At 52.6% G+C, this 14,549-nt stretch overlaps 1 protein-coding gene across 5 annotated transcripts in view; it reads left to right on the top strand.

Moving 5' to 3' along the window:
• ALX4 (ALX homeobox 4) overlaps positions 1–14,549 on the top strand; it is a 62,752-nt gene that overhangs the window by 33,563 nt on the left and 14,640 nt on the right. The window lies entirely within an intron of this gene.

The raw sequence follows: 14,549 nt of genomic DNA, 5'->3' as shown, positions 1-14,549 counted from the left end.
GCTCACCGTTGGGCAGAGAAGACAAGCATGCCCATATTCTGCACAGGTCCCCTTTCAGGGCTCTGTCTCTCGTCTGTAAAACCCTTGCAGTGCCTAGTTGACTTCTGAGGCCCTGGGGTTCTGTGCTATCCCACACCTGGGACCGAGGCATCTAGAGAGGCAGATGGGTCCTCCAGGATCCTCCGGAGGCCTCTGGGCCCCACCACTCCCCCCCATTCCTTGCACCGAGAGAGAGGCCGTTTGGGAGGCTGACTTGGTCCGACCTCCCAAAGAGGAAGAGTCTGGTGGGCCTTGCCTGGCTCCATGCCTTAGTTTTCCCATCTGCAGGACAGGGAATTTAATGAAGTGAAGCCGATGAGATGAGAGGCCACAGGGTTAGTGTTGGCAGGGCAACAGTTTTGTGCTAATGACGCCACATGATGGCCCACGTTTACTGAGCATCCTGCCAGTGCAGCAGGCAGCGAGCCATGTGCTTCTTGTGTGTGATTTCATTGAACCCCATCCAGACCCATGAGACAGGTCTTATTATGATCCCCACTCCGTGGATGAAAACAGACTCGCAGAGGATGAGTAACTGGCCCCAGGTGGGACCGCTAGGAGGGAGAAGGCAGGTTCTGGATGGCCACGGGCTCTGAGAACCTAAAAGGCAGCCTTTTAAGGATGATCTTGAGTAGCCTTGAGGTCACCCTCATCCCATCTCAGAGGACATGGGATTGAAAGACTAGGTTTTATGAACATGGCCCACAAAGAGTTCTTCCCATCTGGGGATGCAGTGGGCGGACGGTCAAGGCTGGGCCTGGTGCCCTGTAGGTCAGAGCGCCAGACCTGACTCCCTAACCTGGGCACAGCTTCTCCACCTGGTCAAGCATCCTGCTGGGCTGCGGTGAGAACCGGGACCCAGGCGTGGCATCACTGCCTGGAACTGCTCCGAGGGCTTCCTCTCTGAGTTTCCGGAGGCCCCAGGTACAGGCCAGAACCTCTGGTCAGGGCAGGGTGAAGCTGAGAAACACCTGAGGGACAAAACAGTGGGGAAATACCTTCCTCCTAGGGAGGATGAGAGACTGAGGAGGCTGTTGTCTGTTTTGTTTCAAACTGTTTTCCCAGAGCCTGGAGTGGGGCTTGGTATACATAGTAGGTGTTCAATAAATGTTTGTTGATGAGTGACTGAATGAATGGTATGGGATGTGAATATGCTAGGAATTCTAAAAGTATTTCTTTTTTTCTTTATATTTGTATTGAACTTATTGGGGTGACATTGGTTAATAATATTATACAGGTTCCAAGTATACAACTCTACAGTACGTCACCTGTGTGTTGTATTGTGTGTTCACCACCCCAAGTCAGCTCTCCTTCCATCACCATTTCCCACCCCCCTTTACCCTCTCCGACCTCCCCCACCTCACCTTCCCCCTGGCAGTCACCACTCTGCTGTCTGTGTCCATGAGTCTTTCTTTTCTTTGCTAATTCCCTTCTCACCCAGCCCCCAACCCTCCCCTCTGACAGCTGTCAGTCTGTTCTCAGTATCCACGAGTCTGTCTCCACTTTGTTTTTTAGTTTATTTTGTTCATTATATTCCACATATAAGTGAACTAAAAATATTTCTCTCCTCCCTTCCTTTCTCCTTCCTTTGAATTAAGGTTTGGAGTGAGAACCTGATGTCTCCTTCTCCCCCGAGCCTCTGGAAACTTCTGTTCCACTTTCTGTCTCTATGAACTTTCTCCTCTAGTATCTCATGGACGTGGGCTCATGCCCATCATGTGTGTCCTTTGGTGTGTGACCATATGTGTATGTTCTTCAGAGAAAAGTCTATTCAAGTTCTTTGCCCATTTTGGATGGGGTTGTTTTGTTGTGGTGGTTGAGTGGTAGGAGTTCTTTATATAGTCTGGATATGAATCCCTTATCAGATATACGATTTGCAAATACTTCCTTTCATTCTGTGGGCTGTGTTTTAACTCTCTGGATATTGTCCTCTTGATGCACAAGGTTTTTAAATTTGATGAAATCCAGTTCATTAGTTTTCCTTGTTTCCTGTGCTTTCAGTGTTCTAAGAAATCACCGCTAACTCCAGTGTCACAAAGAATTTCCCCTACGTTTTCTTCTAAGAGCTTTATAGTTTTGCCTCTAAAGTTTAGGTCTTTGATCCACTTGGAGTTAATTTTTATATATAGTGTAAGATATCATTCCAATATCATTCTTTTGCATTTGGATACAATATTTGGTTTTCCCAGAGCCATTTGTTGAAAAGATTGCTCTTTCTCCATTGAATGGTCTTGGCACCCTTGTCAAAAATCAGTTGGCCATATATTTGAGAGTTTATTTCTAGGCTCTCTAGTCTGTTCCATTGGTCTGTCCATCTGTCCCTTGCATCCCTTCTTAGGTAAAGTCCAGAATCCCAGACTATGGTGACACTTATAAGTCATCCTGTCTATCTCCTCACCTCTAGGCCAGTAACTGACCAAAGATTCAGCTCAGGGACACGTTTGTTTCCCAGGAACCAGGGCTGGCGAGAAAGGCTGGAGGGCAGAACCACAGGCCTCTGGCTGGGCCCCCAGCTGTTTAGGAGGCTCCAAGTACAGCAGCTGACCCTCCTGTGAGAACTTGCTTCTGGGGGAAATTCTCATGAGCTTTAGGGTCCACAAACCTGACAGGCCCAAATTCGGGACCACTCCCTTAGGCAAGATGATCCCAGAGCCTCCCTCTGTGGAGCTGGAGGAGCTCCAGGGGGAAAGGCCGCTGTCCACCCCCCACTGGCTCCAGGAATTTGCCCTGTGAACACAGTCATCCCCCTTTATCCATGGAGGGTACATTCTAAGACCCCCAGTGGATTCCTGAAACTGCAGATAGTACTGAACCCTATATATACTATTTTGTCCTATGCACACACATCTATGATAAAGTTTAACTTATAAGTTAGGCACAGTAGGAGGCTAACAACAATAATAAATTAGGACAATACAACAACATACTGTAATAAAAGTTATGTGAATGGCTTGGCGCCATTTTTAAGTAAAATAAGGGTCATGGCACAAGATTTTATCACACTGCTCAGAACGGCGCACACTTTAAAACTTATGAATTATTTCTGGAATTTTCCATTGAATATTTTTGGACCTCTGTTGCCCATGGGTAACTGGAAGTGTGGAAAGAGGAACCGTGGATAAAGGGGCTGGTGATTAAACAGAGGACTGCTTGAGCCTGCTCACCAGCCCGGCGCCCAAAGGCGAGTTTCAGGCGCGATTTCTAGTGCTCTTAGAGTCTTGCAGGGACTTCATTCTTTCCACAGCTGGGCCCAGAGGCTGCCTAGAGCTTCCTATGCCTCTGGCTTGGGGAGGCTGGAGCAGCCAGGGCCGGGAAACAGACCCCGGCCCATATGTACAGCAGCGCGCACTTGGGCAACGCGGGTGAACTTGGCCCTGAATTTCCTTACCTATAAAGTGGGGATGAGAGTAATACCGACCTGTAGGAATAGTGTGAGGATTAAAAAAGGCCACAGCTCCTAAAACAGTCAAAACGCTCGATAAATGTCAGCTATTGATGGGTTTTTGCCAGAACCCTGACCGTGTGAGGCCGGTCAAAACTTTAACAGACAGTTGTCGTTGACCTCAGTGCATAAAATTGAAAAATTATTACTTAATCTACACGGTGTGGTTAGCAGAATCTTTTCAAATATGGATGAGTGATGACAGACATGAGGCTGGCCGTCTGCCTCGCATGAGGGCAGGAGGGGCCCAGGAGGGGAGAGGGGCACCCCAGGCCCCTGGGATCCTGCAGCCCACGTCTCCCCAGGCTGCTGCACCTTCATACCCAGGCAGCGTGAGCTGGGGCGTCACTTTCTCCCTCCCCCTTCGGAATGTCCGCTCATCTGACCAGGAGGCCCCCCAGAGTGGTGCTTGTGTTATGTTCATCTCTACATGGGCACTGGGCTGGGCACAGGACTGGGCACAGGGCTGGGCAGGGAGGCTTGCCCCCCTGTGATTAGGGAGCATCTGCTCGCTGTTGCCCAGGGCCCAGGCCTGGACTGGAATCTTTCACTGGAACTTCTTGGGAGGTGTTCACAGCCCCAATTTACAGATGAAGAAGGCGAAGCCCACGCAGGGCCACTGTCCCTGCTGTGAACTGAGCTCAGCTCTCCTGCAGCCAGAGGACCTTTTCCTCTCCACCCTCTGCCCTTGGGGCTGGTGCCCGCTGTGTGGGCGGCCTCACGCCTGTGCCCATCAGATACCACCAGGCGGTCTCCCCCTGCCCGCTGCCAGAGTGACCAGGATCCTCCTGCCCAGGCCCACCTCCCTCGTGCTCCCAGAGCCACCCTCAGGAGCAGCCCCAGGGGTATGGAAGGAAGAGCCAACAAACCCTTCCTTGAACTCCTGATCACTGACCACACGAAATGCCCCCCCCCCCCGCGTCCCCCCAGCTCAGCACCGCGTCTGGATGGGGGAGGAGGCCCGACTTGGAGAAGCAGTGCCTGAGCCGGGCAGGGGGGCGGGGGCGCAGGAGCCAGTTCTGTGCTACAAGAAGCGCCTCTCACACACCCTCTGCTGATGAGGCTTTTCTCCATCCAAGGGGACACCATGTACTTTAAAGCAGAGGCTTACTGAATTATTTTTCAGTCCAGATGAGCGGAAGTTAATGAAAGAACCATTTTCAACCAACACGCTAGTTGTAAATATTGGGCTGTTAAATATTATTTCTACTTGTTAATTATTACACGTGACGGGCAAAACACTTGGAGCCTGCCCGTGCCAAACCCCGCCATTGAGATGGAAACTCACAGCTTAGATATAATTATGTCCTAGAAATTAAAAAAAAGTTTAACTCTTTGATAGTTATCAAGGTGGAATTTTTTTTTAAAGCAAAGATCCAATCACCTTATCCCTCCTCCCCAACCTCAGAAAACTTGAACTGGCTGCCTTGTCATTCATTCGGCCATTACTGGCCCGTCCTGTCCAGGGGGAGAAAAATCCTGCTTTCTCAGCTTGTAAGTGATTCTTCAGGTTAAAACAAGCACGTGGAGAGAGAACACACTTTATTTGGGGGAAAGAAGCAAATGCTTTCCAGGCTGAGCAGGTCCTTCTGCCGACAGAGACGTTTAGGAACTCAGCGAGATTAATTCAGTTCAGACAGCCGCCCAGTGCCAGCCGTGGGTGACGGAGCCGGGGTGGGCCGTGTGGTAAGACGCTTTCCCTGAGCATGATGAGGCAAGAGTCTGACGGCGGGGCTGCCATAAAGCCACCCTTGCAATGCTTTCTGATACGTGATTTAATTATTAGGGGTCACTAGCAGGGCTCAGAGGGGGGCGTGGCAGGGAATCCACAGGAGGAAGTGATGTTAGACCAGGGCCTGGGGCTCACTAGGTAGAAAGGGACCCGACTGGCCCTGAGTCACTGAGGTCGGTGTCTGGGTGACAGTGGTGACAGTGGTACTTTTCTGGAATGGCCGCTCTTGTCCCTTCCCACCCCCCAGACAAATTTCCGGCCCTGAGATGGGTGGAGGCACCGGTGCTCCCATGGAGAAAATTCTTCTTGAGCACTTAAAGATTCGCGTGCCCACATAAGCAAGTTGTCCAGGTGTCACCAGGAATGTAAGTGGGAGCGAGCTTTCTGTAAGTCATTCACAGCTGACCTGAACTTGGTGCATTGGTCTGTGAGCCACCCTGTGCTCAGTGCAGTGATTAAAACGACAATTCCCACCGTGTGGCTGTGCCTTCCAATTGCAACCTCAGTTAGGTCAAAGTATGTTTATGTAAGGGCCTTTCTTAAAAATAAACTAGAAGTTTTCAAAAAGTAGTAACAAAATGAAGTTAACATCTGATTTTTACAGTGGTGTCTTATGTTTCACCCCATTTACAGTCTTCGGTATATAGATGTGAATGGGCCCTGATTGGAAGGGGACCCCGGGGGCCACTTTGGACAGAGGTTTGTCCAGCTGGAGCGGGATGGGGAAACCTGAGCTGGGGAGAGTGCACCTGGGGAAGGACGGTGCGTGGGATGAGACACTTGCGGGTGGAGTGATTTTGCTCGGCTCTTACAGCTGCTCTGGCCTGACTTGCCCCCAAATAATAACTGTTAATACATCACAGCCAGTTCCCATTGACAGAGAGCGGGCTCTGCATCTGCCTCACTCAGCCCTCACAGCCATTCCGGGATGTGGGTGTTTGAGCCTCACTTTGCAGATGAGGAAATCGAGGCACCCAGAGGCCAAGTCACTGTGCCAAGGGTGCCCACGGAGCCACGGGTGGTGGGAGCCTCCTCAGCAGCCTCCTGTAGCCTGCCCCCCTTCCCTGACGGGGGAAACTCACATTTCCTCATCTTTTTCGGGGCAGCGAGCCAACAAGAGTGCCTGAAGCCCCTCCTACGTGGAGCTCTGAGGTGTCCCTGGAAACGCCCCTCTCCCAGGCTGGCCTGGGTGCCCCTGCTCCGCCCACGCGGGCACCACCCTTGCCACCTCCCTCGGGAAGATGGGGCTCTGAGCGGAGGGACCATGTCTCTGGGGCTTTGTATTCCCCCCACTTGGAACTTCTCTCAGCACATAGCGGCTGCTCCAGAAATGCGGATGGACGGATGGATGGACGGATGGACGGATGGACAGATGGACGGATGGATGGATGGATGGACGGATGGATGGATGGACGGATGGATGAGTGCATGCAGCAAACCAGTGGCAAAATCAGGAGCCAAACCCAAGCCTGTCGCACTTCAAAGACTTCGCATTCATTTCATTTTGCCTGGTGCGGGATTTCAGCTTCTCCCTCTTGCCTGCCGTGGGTCTGAAGTACTATTACAGAGTCTGCTGGGGTGGCTGGGGAGGTGGGGTTTTCTTTGTTTCAGAGGAGAAGCAAAGGCTCCAGGAATCTGTGTGTGTGGGGGGGGGGTGTTTAGGGACATGCCCAGGGCCACAGGGTTTGGGGGAGGCAGAGAGGGGCAATGGGCAGACCCAGGGCTGATTTGAAATGGGGAAATGCAGTCCCGACAGGCTGTGTGAGCACTGGATTCTCTGTATCCTGCCTGTAAGGTGTGGGGTGGCCTGGGGTGGCGCCTGAGCCCTGTGACTTATTGTTGGCAGGAAGGGAGACTGTGGGAGGTTCCTTCTGCCTCCCTGATAGTGAACCCCGCTTGGGTCCTCTCTCCTTCCCCTGCCAGGTGCCAGGAACAAACAGGGGACCCAAGGAATGGACAAATGCAAACCAAGACACAGCGTATGGGAGAGGACAGGGAATTCAGGGTGTAAGCTGGGGGGTGGGGGGACCTAGGCCCAGGTGGCATAGGCTGTGGGGGCTGAAGGCAGGACAGAGGTCCTAAGGGACACTGGCTAGTGGGCTTTCCTTTTCTTTCTTTTTCAAAATTTTTTTATTGTGGTAAAATACACATAACAAAATCTACCACCTTAACCTTATTTTTAAGTGGACAGCTCAGTGGTATTAAGTATATTAATAATGTACAACCATCACCACCATCCATCTCCAGAACTCTTTTCATCTTGTAAAACTGCAACTCTGTACCCATTAAACACTAAATCTAAAACTCTGTGCCCATTAAACCACCAAGTCCTCGCCACCCTCACCTGGCAGCCGCCGTGTTGCTTTCTGTCTCTGAACTTGACTTCTCTAGGTACCTCGTACGAGTGGAGTGACACAGTATTGTCCTTCTGTGACTGGCTTCTTTCACTCAGCATGATGTCCTCAAGGTTTATCTGTGTGTCAGAATTTCCTTCTTTTTAAGGCTGAATAATACTCCATTGTATTGTATACACCACAGTTTTCTTATCTATTCACCTGTTGATGGACACTTGGGCGCTCCCATGTTTTAGCAGTTGTCACTTTGGGCACTTTTTTTTTTTTTTTTGATACAAGGAAACCTCACTCATTTACTCTAACTGTAGGAAAGCTGAGATTATAATAGGTTCAAAAAATAAAATATTTTTTTGTACTAGATTCCAACAGCAGCTTTACCCTGTCCCCTGGCTGCCCTGCCCCAGTCTCACGCAGGGTCTCCACCCCAGGAAGGTCCAGAGGAAGTGCCCCAGGCTTGGGGTTCAGACCCTAGCTCTGCCTCTTAGCAGTTGTATGATCTTAGACCAGTCATCTACTCTTTCTGGCCTCAGTTTCTGGGGCTGTGGAACGGGAATATTTTAAGTGGTTGTAAAAAGTCAGTAACCGTGACAGTGGCGGTGTGATGGACGTCCGAGGACTGGGTAAAACATGAAGCACGGGTTCTGGCTTTTAGGGAGAGCTCAGTGCTAATTCCTTTTCCTTCCTTGGCTCTGGGAAGCCCCCTCCGTCCTCTGGACCAGAGAAAGACCCCCACTCCCTGGGCAGGAAGAAGAGAGAGAGTTTCTGTCTGCAGCCCTGCCTCTGCTGAGTCTCCCTGGGGAAGAACCCACAGAAGAGTTGGCATCAAACCTGCCAGCCACATGGAAAGCCAAGTAGGCAAAACACCAGGGGCCCCGGGGAAGGAGGGCGTTTTCTCAGCTCATTTGCAAGTAGCCCGAGAGCCAGGACTCCCCAGGCTCTCCAGGGGCGGCAGCTCTGAGGCATAAAGGGCGCTCCAGTCAGACTGCTGTTCAGGGCTGGCGACATTAGGTGGGTCCCTGCTCTCTGAGCCTCAGTTTTCCCACCTGTAAAATGAGGACGCTCAGAGGGACCACCATGTGGAAACTTTGAGGGGATTAAAATGAGTCAAGAATGTGAAAACCCTCCGAACTAGAGGAGGACAGAGCTCTGTGGGGAAGGTCAGGGACCTGCCCCACCCAACTCTGTAGCCCTTACAGTGCTAGGACAACAGCAGGTACATAGTAGGACAGGCACAGAGTAGGACTGAATAGTTACGTGTTTGGCAAACCCTCCCACGTAGGGCCTGGCTCTTCAGCCAAGCTTCTGGAAGCCTCACTGAGGGCTGGTGCCACCACCTTTGCCCAGAGGAACTTTATTGGGACTGCAGTGCCTCCTGGTGGCCAGTGTAAGCAACTGCATCCTTGATTCTGTCCCACCGGGAGTGTGGCCCTACTACCTTCCTGCAGGGGCCAGGGTACCCACCCTGTGGTGAGCAGAGCATCCCAAGACCCAGTGACTCCTCCACTTGGCTTCCTGCAGACGCTGTGCCCTCTCCACAACCCTTTCCCCCCCGACTCCTGGCAGGGATTTGGACAACACTGATGGAGCTGAGGAAACAGAAAAGCCAAGAGTTTTGTCCATGGCCACAGAAGCCACGGCCACCTTTGGTCTTCATGCCCTGGCCTGTGGCTGGTTTCCGTGAGCCCCCTCATTCCACAAGGTCTACTCTCCCACCCTCACACGGCAGCCACCCCACACAGACAGTGTGTGCTGAGGGACCAAGGCCTGGGTCGCTTTCCTACGATGCCCTTGTTACCCTCGGGCGGGTGTACAAAGCTGCCCAGTGCCAGCAAAGGCCGGAGTCCAGCCCCCGGCTCAGGACCCAGCAGCGCATCAGGGAGGCCCCGCTTGAACTGCCCAGCGCCCAGTGGGGAGCAGCCCCACAAACCAGCGTTCGAAGGCAGGGAATTCAGGGTCGAGGGGAGCCCAGCCTCGGAGTCAGCTTGGGAGGAGGGGTCACCTTGGAAGCCCAGTAGAAGCAACTCACAAAAGAAGAAATCAGCAAATAAAACGTTAAACTTCACTGGTCATTTCAGAGATGTAAATTCAAACAAAATTTCGCTTTTACCCATCACACTGGCAAAGATTTTAAAAACACTATGACTGGCACTGGCACAGGCGGGCACACTGCTGGTCACTGAGGAAACGAGCGTGTTTCTAGAAGACCACTTGGCCATGTTTATCAGAGGTCTTAAGGTGTAGATATGGTTTAACCCAGTATTTCTAGTTCTTGGCGCTTCTTCTAAGGAATGTGCATGAATGTACTGAGGGATTTAACTGTAAGGATGGTTATCATAAGCCTGTTATAATTTTGAAGAATCAGAAACCCGTGTGCCCAACAGTAGAAGACCGATTAAATAGTGTGTCTGTGTGGTGCCATACTGTGCAGCTGTTTAAAACGATGTGGTAGAAGAACATAGAATAGTCTGGAAAGATGTACAGGATAGTCCTAGGTTAAAAAAAACTTATAGAAAATATGGTCCGCGTGTGTGTGTTACATTTTTCTTCTTTTGGCTTAACTTGGTTTTTTAAAAAAATTTTATGTAGGACATAGATAAGTGCATGTAATGAGAAAAAGGAGCCCCGAAAGTTGAGAGAATGACAAACAGGTGACAGTAGTCAGCCAGATGTATGAGAGGCAGGACGCCCCCGTTAGAAGGAAGGGTGCGCGCGGGAATGTCCTCGCCATTGCTCGCTCTGTATTTCCGTCGCACTGGGTGTGGTGGCATCTCCCTGGGCTTTTAGTCTGCATTTCCAGGGCGGATAACGGTGAGCGTGTTTTCATGCTTATTTGCTACCTGTATGTCTTCTTGGGTGAAATGGCCGTTCATCTATTTTAGCGGCTGTTTTTCTGTTGTTGTTGTTGTTGTGTTTTTTAACATTACTGTTACCCAAGCTCCACACCTTATTCGGATTTCACTAGTTTCCCTGGATGTCCTCTGCCTGTTCCAGGGCCCATCAAGGAGACCGCCGTACACAGTCCTCCTGTGTCCTTAGCCCCCTGTGGTCTGTGACAGTTTCTCGGACTTCCCTTGCTTTGAGAAGCATTTTCAGGGCTTGGGTTGGTGGGTGGGGTGAACAGGAGTGCCTGCGTCACCTGTGGGCTGGCCCGAGCACCTGCACTTCTACCCCCACTGTCCTCTGCCGATGGGCAGCTCTGAGGGGCAGGGACACTGTCCCCACTGGTGCACACAGAACAGGCTCCATGCATGTTCCCTGAAATGTCACCCAGTCGCTGCTGCCCCTTCAGCCTTATTTATTGGGCCTGGAGCTAAACTAGGGACATCAAGCTGAGCTCTGGACAGAGCCCAGTGGCAGATGAGGTGGGCTGGGGATATGATCAATGGCTAACCTTTGACCTCCACCCCACCCCCACACAGATGTTTGGACAGCAGTGGGTTTAGTCATTCAGTGCCCTTTAAATAGCATGAAAGGGCCTCACGCTGGCCTGTTTTGTTTAAGGAGATTACATCGGCACTGTGCACTCTGCCACAGGGGGTGTGAGGCCAGCTCACCCGGGAACAGAGTGAGCAGCATGTACCCCACAAAGCAGATGTTTGGAGGAAAAATAGATGTAATCAAAACCATGGAGGGTACAATTACTCAGATCCCTTAGACATACACTCCATATGCAAGGGCCTGCGCGCGACTACACACACACCACCCATGTTCATACCCACCCATGCATATTTGCAGGATAATGCTTGCTTGCTTGCACATGCACACACACATGCAATAGCACACGCACCCGCCGGCTCACTCATCCCACTTGTCCACCCAAGCATGCGTGCCCCACAGGCAAGTACATACATGTTCCCACACCATTCACAACTGCCAGCCATGCCGTACACCCGAGGGCGCACTCCGGGCACACAGAAGGAGCACCCACGCAGAGGCCTCCAGCACCCTCTCCCCAGATGGCTTCAGAAGTTTCTTCTCTTTAAACCACAGTTGTAAAAAAATTCTCTTTAAATCATAGTCATAAAAAGAATCACAGTCACCTTTGGAAATCTCTCAAGGGCTTTCGCGTCAACAAAGGTTCGACTAGATTAGAGTGACGCCACTGGGTTGAACCAGGACAAGCGGGCAGAGGCTAAGGGAATAAAGAAAGGTTTCTGTTTCTCGAAATCCAACAGCCAGAACCATCCAGGGGTGGACCAGGCGGCTCCCAGAAGAGACTCAGGCCTCCTCCCTAAAGGCTGAGGCTGAAGGGCCTTCTGTGGCTGCTGATTAAGAATAGAGCCGTGGCCTGAGTGCTTCCCACTTCACGAGAAGTGGTGGATGGAAACAGCATTCACCTAGGATTGTCGGGAGGCATCGGTACCGCCACGGCTTCCCGGGCCTGCGCACCTCCGTGGGCTGGCGGTGCTCACTCTCCATGTCTTGCGCGCTCCACTTGATTCCTCTGGGTGGTCTGAGGCTATTTCCACATCAAGACATTCCACGGGGAGCCCGGCTGGCGTGGCTCAGTGGTTGAGCGTCAGCCTAGGATCCAGGAGATGGCGGTTCGATTCCCGGTCAGGGCACAGGCCCGGGTTGCGGGCTCGATCCCCAGCAAGGGGCGTGCAGGAGGCAGCTGATCAATGACTCTTCATCACTGATGTTTCTATCCCTCTCTCTCCCTCTCCCTTCCTCTCTGAAATAAAAACATACTAAAAAAAAAAGACATTCCACGGGGAAGGTGCAGATGGGGATGACATTGTCTTGGGCCCCACAGCCAGGGACACAGCCCACTGTGGGAGGGGTGTCAGCACAGCGTCAGTCCAGAGTCCCTATGGGACCCGCCTCAGGGAGGCAGCGGAGGAGCCGGACCCGCAGGTGGGTGACCTGGACCGAGGTGGGGCTTGTTGCTCCGCAGCCTCATGATGGTGCTGGGTGCCACTGTCCCGCTGAGGGTCTCCCAGTGGGCTTTACCCCGCGTAGAGCATGGGGGGTGCGGAGCCAGTTCCTGGCAGGTGCCGCACTGGGGCTCCTGGACATTGACGTGCCCAAGCCTCTCCCTGAAGCCCAGCCCTGTGCTTCTCCTGCCTCCCAGGCCCCCTCTGCTCCCCGCTGCTCCCGGTGTGGAGACCCCCTTCAATGCCTGTCTTGGTCTCCCACCCTTTCTCCTCTGTGATCTCCTCTCCTCCTCCTGCTCCAGCTGTCAGCCTTTCGCGGAGGCATTGGTCATTGCCGCCTCTCTTCTCAAGTATCCTGCGCACCGTTCGCATTGTCTGCCGGGTGAAATGGTTGATTCATTCATTCATTCAACATTTTCTGCATGTCCGCCCTAGGGCACTGGCACGCAGTAGGTACCCAAAGGTAGCTGGACAGTGAGAGCTCAGTGATGTCTGTTAGAAATTGTTCCTTTATTCTTCAGCAACTTCTTTCTGCACGTCTGCCACCTGCCCGTCCTGGGCTGAGAAGGGATAAATGGCACGAGGGTCCAACCCTCGGGAAACTGAAAATTCTACAGAAGGAATCGGACATTCAGGGCCTGATTGTACACTAGTCAGAAACACAGGTAGTTATTGGAGAGGCTGAGCAGAGAACAAAGGGGCCTGTATGGTTGTTGCAGTCCAGGAGGGCTTCCTGGAGGAGCTGGTGCTGGACTGGACCTTGGAGGTCAGGGGGAGTAATTCAGCCTGAGTCGCAGGACCTCTGTTTTTAGCACCATCTTATCAAGAAGGGCAGTGCAGAGCGAGCTGGTCCTTGACAGCACCCAGGTCTCAGGACACCACCAGCTCCTCAGAATCATCTAGTCACAGAACAATTAGCTGGCTTTGCCCAGACCTAGCACTGTCCCTGGCATCCACCTGCCTCAGACAGGCTTGATAAACTCAGGGCCACCTGAGGAGCAATGTGGGAACTAAAACTAGTCAGAAATGGATGACTCAGAGGCGGGACAGTCAGCTCTGAATATCCACAGGCTGTGCTGGGGAAGGGCCTGGAGATTTAGAACCAGGACCAACGAGCCAGACTTACAGGAGACAGACAGGGGCTGGACCTAAGGACTAATGCCCAGGTGTCCTGGAGGCAGTGAGCGCTCCGTCACCAACGCCAGGGTGACAGCACTTGGTATAGAAGCTGGGTGGTGGAAGGAAGTTGAAACAGAGGACCTGAGAGGACCTTGGCTTGTCATTCTGATGAGCTCGGTGGCCACAGGAAAGAAAGATGATAATCAGGACTTTGAGGTGGCCAGAATTCCTCCATCTCCCAGCCTTGCCAGTCAGTTGACATTTGCCTGGACACAAGACATGCCCCATCCTCCCCTCTTCCTCCCATCTGGACCCTAAGGGGCAGGTCCACTCGTCCTACGGTGGGAGGGATACTCCACCCGGCTGAGGCTGCCAGTAGCCCTGCTGCTCCCCCCACTCCAGAGGGGACGTCCTGTGCCCTCCTGTAGATGAGACTGATGTGAAATGAGTCGTGTGAAGTCAGGGGCCGACGGTGCTGGAGCTGGGGCCGAGAGCAAACCTCCCGACTCTCGGTCTGGTGGTCTTTGAACACACACCGTGCCGTCTCCCCTTCTCTCCCCTGCTCGCTCAGTCTCAGTGGTGGCTGGAGGTGGGGAAACTGAGTTCTCACCACGGAAGACCGGTGCTCTGCCGCCTCCCCACCCGCTAAGCCCTGAACCAGCTCGGCGCTGAGGGGCTTCTCTCCGCATCCTTGCTCCCTCAGCCTCAGGCGCTGGTCCTTCTGCCCTCACAATGAGCCGAGCAGGACTCCTAGGTTATGTGAGGCCCCTGGATTCCTCTGCCTCTACAGCTCTCCTTGCGAAAAGGAGCCGGGAGCTGAGAGGCCACACTCTCCTGCCAGTTAGCGCACATTCCCTGCTCTCTCTGGCCTCAGTCTCCATTTCTATAACTGGAGCTCCCTCTGCTCAGCTCAGCCCTATGGCTGTTTAGGGTGGTCCCGACGCCAGGCTGGTGCCAGAGGATGCTCTAAGGGTCCACGAGGTCAT

Source organism: Miniopterus schreibersii, assembly GCF_964146895.1.
Source record: "Miniopterus schreibersii genome assembly, chromosome: 12".
In the NCBI taxonomy this organism is placed as follows: Eukaryota; Metazoa; Chordata; class Mammalia; order Chiroptera; family Miniopteridae; genus Miniopterus; species Miniopterus schreibersii.
Note: the sequence above shows the minus strand (reverse complement) of the source record. Positions and strands in the feature narration are given on the sequence as shown.